Source organism: Stegostoma tigrinum, chromosome 12, assembly GCF_030684315.1.
Source record: "Stegostoma tigrinum isolate sSteTig4 chromosome 12, sSteTig4.hap1, whole genome shotgun sequence".
NCBI classification, from domain to species: Eukaryota; Metazoa; Chordata; class Chondrichthyes; order Orectolobiformes; family Stegostomatidae; genus Stegostoma; species Stegostoma tigrinum.
In genome coordinates this window covers 42,521,302-42,536,581 of record NC_081365.1, presented here as the reverse complement: position 1 = coordinate 42,536,581, position 15,280 = coordinate 42,521,302, and the positions used below count along the sequence as shown (strand labels likewise).

Sequence of the window (15,280 nt, the reverse complement as noted above, 5' to 3'; positions counted from 1 at the left end):
CCGATGAGAGGAAACATGCTTTCAATATCCATCTGTTAAGGTCCCCTCAGGCTCTGTGTCTTAATTAAGTTACCTTTGATTCATCTGAACTCCAAATTATGCAAGCCGAGCCTTTCTTCAAAAGGTAGTCGCTCATTTCAGGTCAATAATAGAGTAAAGCATCTCTCAACTGCTTCCAATATATTAACACCCTTCTGTAAGTATGGTAACTAGTATTGTACAGTGAACCCCAGATGTTTCACCAATGCCTGTATAACTGAAACATGACCTTCCTACTCTTGCAGTGAATTTCCCTTGCAAAAAATCATAGTTAGTTTTCCTGATTACTTGCTGTACCTGCACACTTACTTTGTGATTCGTGCACTAGGACATCCAGGTCTCTCTCTCAGCTTTCCCATCTCTCACCATTCAGATAATAAGATTTTTTCTTTCTGCTAAAATGGACAGTTAAGCATTTACCAAATTTTTGCACATTCACTTGACCTAAATATATGCACTTATTAAAATTATATCCTCCGGACTTCTTCACAACTCATTTTCCTGGCATTGGTAAGTTTGTCTGCTGTACCTTTTGATCCCTTCGTCTAAATCATTGATGTAAATTGTAAAGAGTTGAAGCCCTAACACCAACATCTTTGGCACTCCACTCGTGACATCCTGGCAGCCTGAAAAAGATCGTCTTATTCACACTATTTTCTGTTAGCCAGTCAACCTTCTATTCATGCCAATATGTAATGCCGTACAACATAAGCTTTTATTTTCTACAATAATCTCTGTAGCACTTCCTAGAAATTGTAAGTACAAAACATTCACTGGTTCCTCTTTATCTACAGCACAAGTTACTACTTCAAAACAAGAAGTAAGAAAGACTAACACACCTTCATCCTAATGATATTCCTGCATCTATCATCGTGCATTGAATGTCAAACAGACTTTCAAGAGAATATTTAATAAGACATAGGAGTGGAAGTAAGGCCATGCAGCCCATGGGGTCCACTTCGCCATTTAATCATGGCTATTGGGTGTTTCAACGCCACTTCCCTGCACATTTCCCGTAGCCCTTAATTCCTTGTGAGATCAAGAATTTATCAATCTGCCTTGAAGACATTTAACGTCCTGGCGTCCACTGCACTCAGTGGCAATGAATTCCACAGGCCCGCCACTAGCTGAAGAAATGTCGTCTCATTTCCATTTTAAATTTGTCTCCTCTAATTCTAAGGTTGTGCCCACGGGTCCTAGTCTCCCTGCCTAACGGAAACAACTTCCCAGCATCCACCCTTTAAACCACACATTATCTTGTAAGTTTCTATTAGATCTCCCCTCAACCTTCTAAACTCCAATGAATACAATCCCAGGATCCTTAGCCATTTATCATACGTTAAACCTACCATTCCAGAGATCATCTGTGAAACTCCACTGGACATGCTCCAGTGCCAGTATGTCCTTCCTGAGGTGTTGGGCCCAAAACTGGACACAGTATTCTAAATGGGTTCTAACTAGAGCGTTATAAAGTCTCAGAAACACATCACTGCTTTTATATTCCAACCCTCTTGAGATAAAAGATAACATTACATTTGCTTTCTTAATCATGGACTCTACCTGCAAGTTAACCTTTAGAGTGTCCTGGACCAACACTCCCAGATCACTATTTCTGCTTTATGAATTTTCTCACTGTTTAGAAAATAGTCCATGTCCGTATTCTTTTTTCCAAAGTGCAAAACCTCACATTTGCTCACATTAAATTTCATCAGCCATTTCCTGGACCACTCTCCTAAACTGTCTAAATCTTTCCGCAGCTTCCCCACCTCCTCAACCTCCCCTTGCCAAATCCATGCTGACATTCTAATCTGACTCGGCACTTCCAGGAATTTTGAAATCCCGTCCTTAACAATGGATTCTAGAATTTTACCAACTACCGAGGTTAGGCTAATCGGCCTATAATTTTCCATCTTTTGTCTTGATCCTTTCTTAAACAAGGGCGTTACAACAGCGATTTTTTTTGTTCCCCAAACAGGCAGACTTGATAAGGGAGCTTAAGGTGAAGGAACCCTTAGCAAGCAGTGATCACAATATGATTGAGTTTAGTCTCCAATTTGAGAGGGAGAAGATCGAATCAGAGGTAATGGTATTACAACTGAATAAAAACAACGACAGAGGTATGAAGGAGGACCTGGGCAGAATTGACTGGGAGAGGACCCTAGCAGGAGAGACAGTGGAACAGCAATGGCAGGATTTCTAGGAGTAATTCTAGAGACACAGCAAAATTTCATCCCTAGGAAAAAGAAGCATGGCTGACTAGGGAAGCCAGGGATAGCATGAAAGCATATACTGTGGCAAAGGGGAATGGGAAACCAGAGGATTGGGAAGCTTGCAAAGACCAAGAGAGGGCAACAAAAAAAGAAATAGGGAGGGAGAACATTAAAATTGAGGGTAAGCAAGCCAGTCATATAAAGGGGGACTATAAGAATTTCTTTAGATATGTAAAGGGCAAAAGTGGACTTTGCACCACTGGGAAATAAAACTGGAGAGATAGTAGTGGGGAACAAGGAAATGGCTGAGGAACTGAGTAATTATTTTGTCAGTCTTCACAGTGGAAGACACAAGTAATATCTCAAAAATTCGAGAGAGCCAGGGACAGAGCTGAGTATGGTGGCCATCACTAAGGAAAAGGTGCTGGAAAAACTGAATGGCCTGAAGGTGGATAAATGACCAAGACCAGATGGACTATACCCCAGAGCTCTTAAGGATATAGCTGAAGAGATAGTAGAGGCGTTAGTGGTGATCTTTCAGGAATCGCTAGAGTTAGGGAGGGTCCCACAGGACTGGAAAATTGCGAACGTGAGTCCGCTGTTTATAAAGGTAGTAAGGCAAAAAGCAAAATTACAGATTGATTAGCCTAACCTCAGTCGTGGATAAGATCTTGGAGTCTATTGTGAAGGATGAGATTTCTGAATGCTTGGAAGTGCGTAGTAAACTAGGGCAAAGTCAGCATGGCTTCGTCAAGGGGAGGTCACGCTTGACAGATATGTTAGAATTCTTTGAGGAAATAACAAGCAGAGTAGACCAAGGAGAGCCAACAGATGTTGTCTACCTGGGCTTTAAGAAGGCCTTTGACAAGGTGCCACGCAGGAGGCTGCTGAATAAGATAAGGGCCCATGGTGTTAGAGGCAAAGTACTAGGATGGATAGAAGATTGGCTGTCTGGCAGAAAGCAGGTTAAAAAGGTCTTTCTCAGGATGGCAGCCGGTGATAAGTGGTGTTCCACAAGAGTCAGTGTTGGGAACACAACTTTTCACTTTGTACATTAATGATCTAGATGAAGGAACAGAGGGCATTCTGGCTAATTTTGCAGATGATACGAAGATAGATCGAGGGACAGGTAGTGTTGAGGAGGCAGAGAGGCTGCAGAAGGATTTGGACAGGTTACGGAGATTGGGTAGAGAAGCGGCAGATGGAGTACAATCTGGGAAAGCGGGAGGTCATGCGCTTTGGTAAGAAGAATAAAAGCATGGACTATATAATAAATGTGGAGAAAATACAGAAATCTGAAGTGTAAAGAGACTTGAGAGTTCTAGTCCAGAATTCTCGCGAGGTAAACTTGCACATTGAGTCAGTAGTTAGGAAGGCAAATGCAACTTTGGCATTGTTTTTGAGAGGAATTAAATATAAAAGCAGGGATGTACTTCTGAGACTGTATAAGGCTCTGGTCAGGCTATGTTTGGAGTATTGTGTGCATTTTTGGGCCCCATATCTCAGGAAAGATGTACTGGCCCTGGAATGGGCCCAGAGGAGATTCATGAGAATGATCTCAGGAATGAAAAGCTTAATGTATGTGGAATGTTTGAGGAATCTGGGTCAACACTTGATTTAGTTTAGAAGGATGAGCAGGGATCTCATTGAAACTTACTGGACAGAGTGGTTGTTGGGAAGATGTTTCCACTGGTAGAAGAGACTAGGACCCCAGGGCACAGCCTTCAATTAAAGGGAAGATCTTAAAGAAAGGAGAAAGTTCTTCAGCCAGAGTGGTGAATCTATGGAATTCACTGCCACAGAAGGCTATGGAGGCCAGGTCATTGAGTATATTTAAGACGGAGAAACATAAGTTCTTGATTGCCATGGGGATCCAGGGTTACAGGGGGAAAGTGGGAGAATGGGGTTAAGAAACTTATCAGCCATGTTTGAATGGTGAAGCAGACTCAATGGGCTGAATGGCCTAATTTCTGCTCCTATGTCTTATGGTCTTAACATATTAAATATGAAAGCAAAATCATGTGCTGCTGAGACAGCAGGAGCTGCAGATGCTGGAGAATCTGCGATAACAAGGTGTAGAGCTGGATGAACACAGCAGGCCAAGCAACATCAGAGGAACAGAAAGGCTGACATTTCTGGCCTAGACCCTTCTTCAGAAAATGAAGTTTTGTGAAGAAGGATCTAGGCCTGAAACGTAAGCTTTCCTGCTCCTCTGACGCTGCTTGGCCTGCTGTGTTCATACAGCTCTGCACCTTGTTATCTCATGTGCTACTGTTATCTTGCTGGAGGGTTTTTTTTGCTGTTTTGTTGGGGTCTTTACTGCCATTTAGGTTGTTTTTGAGTTTTTTGTGAAGCTGTCAGGGAATGTGGGCATTGCTGACAAGTCTAGTTATTGACTATTCTTTAATTGTCCTTGAGAAAGTGGTGGTGAGCTAAGAGAGTCACTTTGGCAAATAGTATGTAGTACACTGCATCACTTTATATGTTTGTAGGTAACAAGGTTATGTTCTGTTGCTATTAAAGACTTCATCCTGTACTATATGAATCACCTCAGCTCACTCTGGTGATTTGATACAATTACATTTGCCTACAGTTTTGACAGTATTAGTAAATAAAGAAAAAAACTTTCTACCCCTTTGAGTGGCCTAGAGTGCTTGTATTCACTAGATCATACAAAGTACTGTAATTACGTTTTTGTCATCTTTTATACCTTTGGCAACTAGTTTTCAGACCCATTTGTCTTTAAGTGCCCTTGTTCATGTTCTTTTGTAAATCTTTAATGCAGAACTAATTCCGATGAAACTGCAGATTCCAGTTATATAAAATCACCTGCAGGGAAATGTGCCGTCAACCGAGCTGTCTTATAAAGCTGTACACTACTTCCATCTACTGGAGCTCTGTGATAACTGCCGTTCTGCCTTTTCAATGAATGTTATGCTGCATCTGCCGAAGTCGACAACGCAAGTGCCGTCCGTCTGCTTCTTGTAAATATGATCTTTTCCATCACGTCAATGGTTAACATATTGAAATAGATTTTTATCCTGTATGGCTTACGTGCTGCTATGTTTGTGTTTGAGTTGAGATGGCCAGTTATTGGCAAGTGAATTGCGGAAGAGATCCCAGCAAGCGTCAGTCAAAATCAGCCCATGTTCCTAGTAGACACTTGAAAGAGGCTGCCAGCACGGACCTGGATTCAACACTTGCTGTGTGGTAGTTATTACGAAAGAAATGTGTCGATTCCACGTAACAGGAAAAAAAGTTCAGCTTGTTTGTTCAAGACATAGTGCAGCCATCACATATCTTTCGGAATATGATGTGCTTACCCTTTCAAAATCAGTGGCTTTTGAAAAATTGATTTGCAAAAAAGTGCACAAACAGTATTCTCGAGAGGAAAAACATCGCGCAGTTTTAAAACGTTATGCGGGGGGGAAGAGGGGGTCAGAGATGTGGGAGGGACATAACTGGTCTTCGCTTGCCCTCCCTGCCCGGAGCTGTACAGGAAAGACACGCTGGTGCGTCGCTTAAAATAGAAATCGGTGCTGTTATATAAGAGCTGGGATTTTTTTTAAATTAAAGAGCTCGCGCGAAATTTTGCAGCGGATGAAACTTACTGTAACGCACCGAATTTAGCAGTGCAACCGTTGAAGCTTTGGAGCAAAATAATTTCGTTGATTCTTTCGAGTCAGTTTTTGATTGCAGTTTATTTGCACGGCGCTTTCGTTATAGAGTCCTTACAGTGCGGAAGCAAGCCATTCGGCCCGTCGAACCACACGACTCACTACCTATCCCAGTAACCCTGCATTCCCCACGGCTCATCCACCTAACCTGCACAGACAAGGGGGTAATGAGCAAACACAGGCAGTCACCCAAGAGTGGGATCCAGCCCGGGTTGCTTGCACTGTGAGGCGGGTGGTGCTAACCACTGAGCTACCAGGCCGCCCGTCTTTGATACTATGATCTAACAACTAATTTTCAGTAAAATTGAGCACGGTCACTTCTGTTCATAGCATCACATCAAGTGTGAAAACATGTCAAACAAGTCAAAAGATGAACACCTGTTTATCTTTAGCATCAACCTAATTCAATTTTACTTCAGAAAAGGTTAGACATTCTTTTGCTTGCTTTTCATACTTGATACATTGCGTTCTTGTTGTGATGAAATTGTTTGCCTGTCACAATTTTGCTCAAAAAATTCAGGAGTTAACTTCTTAAGTTTGTTTTGGGGTCTATACGAATGCTAATGGTGGAGTTTGCCCTAGTTTTTGTACTTTATTAGTTAAGTAGGACATATTTATCTTGTAGACATTTTCATGCCTGGAAATTTTGGGCACTAGTGGCTGAACAAGTTGCTGCTAATAGAGAACAGAAAGCTTTGCGCGGCCAGGGTGAAGAGATCATACCCAGAGTGAGACACGACCCAAGTGAAGATATAGTTCAGACAGTTTGAAGGCAGTGTGGGGATTCACTGCAGAGGGGAAGAAGTGCTTTTATGCTCTTGTTTTGGCTCATGTTTCAGTAGGACTTTTTTACAAGATAAATTGAAACCCCCAGTCGGGGACCCAGCATGAAAGAATGGGATCACAGGTAAAGTATAAATTCATTGGTTGCTGATAGCTACTAATTTGACTTTATTCTAGGTTATTTTCAGATTGAAGATAAATAGGGGAAGTACTTACAGGCTACAGAGTAAAAGACCGAATAAAAAATTTTGTAAATCAAATTATGAAGTAAGCAAATGAAGTTCAGGATCAGGGCCAGACAACATATGTACCTGCATGACATGGGAGCTGGGAGATCCCACTGTAGTTCATAGTGACCACATCTGTACCAAGTGTTAGTTGCTTGAGGAACTCTGGCTCAGAGTTGATGAGCTCGAGTCTGAGCTTTAACTACTGTTACACATCAGGGAGGGAGAGAGTTACCTGGACATCATGTTTCAGCAGGCAATGAAATCCTTTTGATTACCTCAAAATTTGATCAGGGGCAGGAGGGTGTGGCTATGGATGAGGCAGGAAGAGGGGTCCAGGAGGGAGTACTGAATGAGGCTCAACCCTTGAGCTGGTCTAAGTTTGAGATTCTTGGTCACTGTGTAGGTGAGAGTGGAGTTTGCAAGGAGGATGAGTGAGCTGATCAAAGCCCCATTGGTCAAGAAGCCAGCCAGGGGTGGGGGAGGGGGTGGAGAAAGGAGAACTGTAATTGTAATTGGGGATAAGATTGTCAGAGGAATAAATACTGTTTCCCTTTTGTGAGGATTGAGAATCCCAAAGGCTGTGTTGCCTGTCTGGTGCCCAGGTTCAGGATATCTGCCCGGAAAGTGCATAAGACAATATTTTTCATTGTACCTCGATATATGTGACAGTAATAAACTAAGTTACATCTCATCTGGGCTGCTGAGGAACTTGGAGTGGGAGGAGGAAGATCCAGCTGTCACGTTCCATGTAGGTACTGATGATTTAGGTGGAAAAAAGTTCTGCTGAAGGAATATGAGCAGTTCAAGGCTAAATTAAAAAGCAGAACCGAAAAGACAACAAGACCATTATCTGAGCAGGGAGGCTGCAGAAAAACTTGGTCAGACTATGAGAGTGGACAGGAAGTGGCAGCTCAAAGACAGAGAGATGATGTGAGATTATGCACTTTATGGGAAGAACAGAGGCATAGGCAATTTTCTAAATGGAGACAGGCTTTGGAAATCTGAAGTGCAAAGGGATTTAGGAATCATGGTTCAGGGTTTTTTTTAAGGTTACCACGCAGGTTGAGTTGGCAATTAGGAAGGGAAATGCAATGTTTGCATTCCTTTCAAGAGGGCTAGAATACAACAGCAGGCATGTGTTGCTGAGCCTGTATACTGCTCTGGTCAGACTGCATTTAGAATATTGTGAGCAGTTTTGGCCACCATATCTGAGGAAGGGTGTGCTGGCAGTAGATAAGTCCAGAGGAACTTTACAAGCATGGTCCTGAGGATGAAGGGCTTGTGTTTAAATGAGCAGTTGAGGACTCTGGGTACTAGGCGTTTAGAACATAGAACATTACAGCACAGTACAGGCCCTTCGGCCCTCGATGTTGTGCCGACCTGTCATACCGATCTCAAGCCCATCTAACCTACACTATTCCATGTATGCCCATATGCTTATCCAATGACGACTTAAATGTACCTAAAGTTGGCGAATCTACTACCGTTGCAGGCAAAGCGTTCCATTCCCTTACTACTCTCTGAGTAAAGAAACTACCTCTGACATCTGTCCTATATCTTTCATCCCTCAATTTAAAGCTATGCCCCCTCATGCTCGCCATCACCATCCTAGGAAAAAGGCTCTCCCTATCCACCCTATCTAACCCTCTGATTATTTCATATGTTTCAATTAAGTCACCTCTCAACCTTCTTCTCTCTAATGAAAACAGCCTCAAGTCCCTCAGCCTTTCCTCGTAAGACCTTCCCTCCATACCAGGCAACATCCTAGTAAATCTCCTCTGCACCCTTTCCAAAGCTTCCACATCCTTCTTATAATGCGGTGACCAGAACTGTACGCAATACTCCAAGTGCGGCTGCACCAGAGTTTTGTACAGCTTCACCATAACCTCTTGGTTCCGGAACTCGATCCCTCTATTAATAAAAGTTAAAACACTGTATGCCTTCTTAACAGCCCTGTCAACCTGGGTGGCAACTTTCAAGGATCTGTGTACATGGACACCGAAGGATGAGGGGGAATTGATTGCAGTTTACAGAATACTGAGAGGTCTGGACAGATTGGGCATGGAGAAGATTCTTCTATTAGTAAGAGAGACTGTCTCAGAGTGAAGGGACAGCCCTTTAGAACTGAGATGAGGAGGACTTTCTTCAGTCAGAGGCTGATGAATCTGTGGATCACGTTGCTGCGGAGAACTGTGGAAGCCAAGTCACTGCAAGTCCATATGACAGAAATAGATCAGTTTTGGAATTGTAAGGGGATCAAGGATTATGGGAATGGGGTTGAGAAATCTCTCAGCCATGCTGAAATGGCAGAGCAGATTCGATGGGCCAAATAGCCTAATGTTTTTTTCATGATTCATTAACGGGATGTTGGCATCGCTGGCCAGGCAGCATTTATTGACCATCCCTAATTGCCCAGTGGGCAGTTCAGAGTCAACCACATTACTGCAATATGTTATGGTTTTACGGATCTGTCCCATGTATCTGTGCCATTAGTGTTTGCCCTGTGCTACCAGTGAATGAATGGCATCTTTAAGTGTCTCCATGCCACAGAAGTTGGGATAGTGGTGGCTTTACTGGCTATTGATGGAGTGCTACACTTAGAACAATAACTAAATCAACATTATTTCGCACAACCTGAATGCACTCCAGTGAATAAGGTTTGTGACTGCTGAGAGACCAATAGCGTGAACAGGGCCTGAGGACACCAACATGTCAGTAGTGCCTTGAGGCGCTGAACGTACTGGAGAAAATCAGGGTGGTGTGCAAATCATTAAGGCCTGATCATTCTCTGAATGTAAAAATGTTTTCATCCTGTCATTCCCAAGATGATAAAGCACAGAGTGAGGTAATTAATGCTGAAGCTAAGTTTATCTTAAAAACCAAAAGTGTACTTTGTCCATGAAGTGTATAAAGGTATATTACGTGACTCCTCAAGATTGATGTATGTGACAGTGTGTGATAACATCAGGTTGGCCACAGGACCCCAGTTGTCCACGGCCAAGCTCTGGACCCCTTCCCGAAGGTGGTGACCGTGATAGAGTTTGGATTCACCTTACTCCCCCACAGCGTGCTGGCCATAACTCACCCACTCTACCACCATCCTTGAAGCCACAGATGGCAGCATGAGAGCCACCAACTTCCATTGAACCTGAGCATCCATCAACGTCCCCACAATACCGCTGCCCCCAAGCTCAACCAAAACTCAGCATTATTCTGCACAACACCGCCCCCCCCCCCAACCCCAACTTCCTGATCAGCCATGAGCCAAGGTCCTTTACAACAACGCTGCAGGCACAGTTGGCACTCCACACAAAAGGAGACTGGAGAAGGGATAAAATGCCTCTGAACCCAGCCATATCTGTACCCTCCAGGTCAGCAGAGCATCAGAAGGAGGGCAGGCACAGCCTGAGCGTGGTGCAGGTTCTCAGGGAGGGGAATCATGCTACTACTGGCTGGGGTATTCTGGTTGCTGGAGGCTGTGAAACCTCGGCCAGCTGTACAGCTTGATGAGAGGTGGCAAGACACGGGAAAGTCAGGCCAAAATGGTGCCAATTGGATCTGTGCTTTTATTCACTTATAAGATATGAACTTCTCTGGCTGGAACAGCATTTAAGAAGGTGGTGGTGAGCTTCCTTATTGAACTGTTGCAGTGCGTGAGGTATAGGTTGTTAATCGGCGATGGTGTTTAGGATGGAATTTCAGGATTTTGAAGTGACAGTAAAGGGACGGCGATGTTAGGACAGTGCATGTCTTGGAAGGGAACTTGGGTGTAGTGGTTTTGCCATGTATCTGTTCCACTTGTTCTTTTAGAGAGGATCTGTCATCTTGTTTTCCTGCACAGTTTATATACATGATGGTCTTGAGACCAATGGTGCTGTCCTTCATAAATCTTTCAGTTAGTGACAGATGATCTGACATGGTCCAACTGGAATACAGTGTTCTATCACAATATGACATGGCGCCCAGACCCATCTTTCCCAGCATTGAAAGCAGGTAGAACCTTAGCCTGGAGCACCACCTAGTGGGTGAATACTGAGAGTCTATGTCCAGCTTGATGCAGTAAGACACTAAAATGGCCTTCAGGATAAGGACACCCTGTTTTGGAGGTTTGTACATTGTGGTACATACAAGGCCCACGATTTTGGTTTCCGGACCATAAAGAAGTTCCGCTTCCTTTTGATTGGGTGCTTTAAGCGGCATTGTTTCTGCCCTGTTAGGCAAAGGCTCTTATTGGAACCTTTCACAGCTTTTCTCACAGCCTCTTAGGAAATAAAACTGTTCAAAATGAAAAGGTGGCTCTGATGCAGTTGGTGCTGTGGGGAGGATCTTACTACAAATGCAAAAGTTATTCAACATGCAGAGGTTGGTCAATGTTCATGTCTTCTGAGGACACTAGTTTCCTAGCGCTGCAGCATCCACAGATACGTCACCAGCAGCAACTGCAGTCAGGCACCAGCTCATATGCCCCTGGGATTCCCAACAAGACTGGCCAGAGGGTTCATATCTCCAAACAGAAGTTGCTGAGATTTGCAATGGGGAAGCCAACATCTATCTACAGGAGAGGAGCTGCTTTTAATGCAGTCACTCTCAGCTTACCCTGGGGAGATCAGGTATATCAAGAGTACGTGGTAAAGCTAATTGTTACACTCAGCTACAATGCAGTACCAGCATGAGTGATGTTTCTGAACAGGATTCTGCAGTCAAGCCAGTTAGACCCTCTGCCTATCACACAAATCAGTAATGTGGTAGATGAATATCAGTGCCTGTGTGGTTGCAGAAAGCAAGCTGTTGACTGTACCCAACCAGCCCACCGTTACAAAACTCCTGGTAGTGTCCAACATTCAATGTAATTCTACAATTGGCCAGGATTTGCTGGATAATCCAGAGTGTGTAAAGAATTACACTGATACCCAGGTTAAGGCCACGAATCAGGCTCACTGTAGACCATGCTCGTGTGTTCTAGAAGCTGTTAATACTCCAGCCCCTTCTTTGCAGACTAAAACAATATATAAAGGCATTGCACCTGTCTCAACTTGCAACATAGGTGACAGCCACTCACTCATTCATCTCTCGGAGCAATGCCTGAGCAGTCAGAGTCAATCTGCCTGGTTTAAAATTTAAACAAAACCTGGCAGCTGTCAATCATTACTGAATGGTGCATTCTACATGGCAATGCCTTGACCAGTTAGCATTCTCCTCTCATGCAATGTAAATGTTGCTTGTCCCCTTGAATTAGTATTCTTGTGCATTGCCTTGTTGAGTCCAAGCCATGATGTTATAACACAAATGTTTTTATTTCAGAAGTGGTCATGTTCTGTATGACCAAACGACAATGAGACAAACTGCTATAGACGCAAATAATGTATTTGCCGATATATTGTGTGATATTTGCTGATATACTGTGTCCAGTTTTGGGCCCCACCTCAGGAAGGACATGCTGGCGCTGGAGCGTGTCCTGCGGAGATTCACACGGATGATCCCTGGAATGGCAGGTTTAACATACAATGAATGGCTGAGGATCCTCGGATTGTATTCATTAGAGTTCAGAAGGTTGAGGGGAGATCTAATAGAAACTTGCAAGATAACCTCATCCTGTCCCCTTGACCCGTCCATCCTCCCTGGACTGACCTATCTCCTCCCTACCTCCCCACCTACACTCACCTTTACTGGCTCCATCCCCACCTCTTTGACCGGTCTGTCTCCTTTTCACCTCTCTTCCCCTCTATCCATCTTCTAGCCGCCTCCCCCTCTCTCCCTATTTATTTCAGATCCCCCTTCCCTTCCCCCATTTCTGATGAAGGGTCTAGGCACGAAAAGTCAGCCTTCCTGCTCCTCTGATGCTGCTTGGCCTGCTGTGTTCATCCAGCTCTCCACCTTGTTATCTCAGATTCTCCAGCATCTGCAGTTGCTGCTATCTCAGGAGAAAGGGATCCTTGATTAAGTATTGCAGCTTGGAACATCCCAAAATCAAGGACTATGTGCTTAAGGGATACACCAAAGCTTGGGGCAGCTGGCAGAAACATAATGGGTGAAGGCCACTGTCTAAAGTTTTTCAGCCGTAATGTCCTAAGAGACTAATAATTCTTGGGGTGAAAGCTTGTGTATACGTAATGTCATATATAGTGTCACAATTCTGCAATTGGATTGAGACGTCACAGGTTGCAAAGTGCTCAGTTGAAAACGGTATTATTTTGTTGTATTTTCTGTAATGTCCGATGTGAATTGTTCTGATATCTACCCTTAGGCGTTTGTTGAATAAAGAATATTTTTGCAAAAAAAACTGCATTCTTCGTGGTTCAGCAATTATTGTTGAGAAAATCTTGTCAACAAGTCACACAACTTCTTGTATGTTTTACAGCTTCTGAACATGGTGTGCAACCTATGGAGCAGGTTGTGGGCACAGACTGGTAAGTTCAAATGGGGCTGGGGGCTGCGGGCTGGGATATTGGATCTACTCCATCTCTCATCATGTGCTCCATGTGATACGAGTTTTGCTTCATTCTCATCTTTACGTCAGCATAAGAAAGGAAAGACTTGCATTTTATGTTGAGACTTTTATGACCGTTAGACATTCTCAATGCACTTCATGACCAAAGAAGTGTGGTCATTATTGTAACATGGAAATTTACAGCCAATTTGTGCACAGCAAGGTCCCACAACAAGCAAAGTGAAAATGACCAAGTAATTAACATTCCAAAAAATTTAAAAGATTTGTCAGAACAACAGGAATAACTTCCTTGTTTTTCTTCAAAATAGCATAATTTGCACCCACCTGAGATGTTAGCAAAAGCCTGGGTGCAGCATCTGGTCTGAAGTACAGCAGATCTAGCATGTATTGCTCTCTCAGTATAGCACTGCGGTGTGAACCTTTTTTTTCAGATGCTCCATTCCGCAGGGGTTTGGAACCCAGCGACTCAGCGATAACTGTGTTACCGGCTAGGTCTTGGTCATAGTCTTGGCACAGGCTGTGAGCTGTGCTGTTTTCAACATTGAAATTATCTCATATAAAATTATCATGTCTGTCTCTTATTCACTCCCATAAATCATTCACATTTATTAGTTTGTACCTTTCCTCCTATTTCATTTTTGAAAAATATCTTTGGAAAATTGAATATGCCTCCATCCCATTTACGAGTATTTTCCAAAATGATTCTCCCTTTCCATACCATCAGCCCCCACCCCCAAATCCAACCACCATGTGAACTATACATTCACCTTTGGAATTTAGAATTTTCTCAATGAACGTATCAAATATTGCAATCTTTCAATTGGATCAATTTTTCTTGTAAGGTTCTGGATTACAGGTTCAAAGTACATAACTCAGCAGGTTCCAGACATAAGAACCAGTAAGACTTTAGGAGAGTGATAATGGGAACTGCAGATGCTGGAGAATCCAATATAATAAAATGTGAACACAGCAGGCCCAGCAGCATCTCAGGAGCACAAAAGCTGACGTTTCGGGCCTAGCCCCTTCATCAGAGAGGGGGATGGGGTGAGGGTTCTGGAATAAATAGGGAGAGAGGGGGAGGCGGACCAAAGATGGAGAGAAAAGAAGATAGGTGGAGAGGAGCGTATAGGTGGGGAGGTAGGGAGGGGATAGGTCAGTCCAGGGAAGACGGACAGGTTAAGGAGGTGGGATGAGGTTAGTAGGTAGGAGATAGAGGTGCGGCTTGGGGTGGGAGGAAGGGATGGGTGAGAGGAAGAACAGGTTAGGGAGGCAGAGACAGGTTCGACTGGTAGGAGAACCCAGTGAGGTCTCCAAGATCACAAACAGCAGACAAAGACCACACCCCCACCAGGGAGCCCACTTACACTCAGTTTGCTCAAACCATCACCTGTTCCAGGCAAATCAGGCCCAGTAAGTTACATTGTAATAGAACTGATTGTCATTTGCAAAATTCACTTCTATTCCCAATTGCTGCAGCCCTATCATGTGAAATGTTCAATGAGTGGAGCCTATCTGATTTGATAGATGAAGTGCAGAATTGATAATGGATTGAAACATCCAGAAAACAAATTAACACCACATATCAGAGAACTCTGAAATATATGATGACCCTCCAGCCTGGACCAGTCATCATTTAGTTTTTCACGCTGAACATTTCTAACTGTACATTGCTTAGATGTTTGAAAAGTTGTAAATTGTGCTGGATTTACACTTTCCCTGGTCTCTGGGTCAAACCTTTACATCTTTTGTAACTCACTGGAGTGTTGCTAGAAGAGGTTCCATGATCAATGTTGAAATTATATTCTTAATTTATATGTCACTTGTTTTCAAACATTCCAAGTCTTTCAGGCAGTAAGTTACCATTTGGAGTGCATTGATTATGTTATTGCATTT

The 15,280-nt window shown here is 43.4% G+C and overlaps 1 long non-coding RNA gene across 1 annotated transcript in view; it reads left to right on the top strand.

Moving 5' to 3' along the window:
* Positions 1 to 5,175: 5,175 nt before the first annotated feature.
* Positions 5,176 to 15,280, top strand: part of LOC125457066 (uncharacterized) — a 91,948-nt gene continuing 81,843 nt past the window's right edge. Inside the window, exons 1-2 of the long non-coding RNA XR_007248559.2 lie at positions 5,176 to 5,233; positions 13,298 to 13,346. This is a non-coding gene — a long non-coding RNA (uncharacterized LOC125457066). The remainder of the gene's footprint in view (positions 5,234 to 13,297; positions 13,347 to 15,280) is intronic.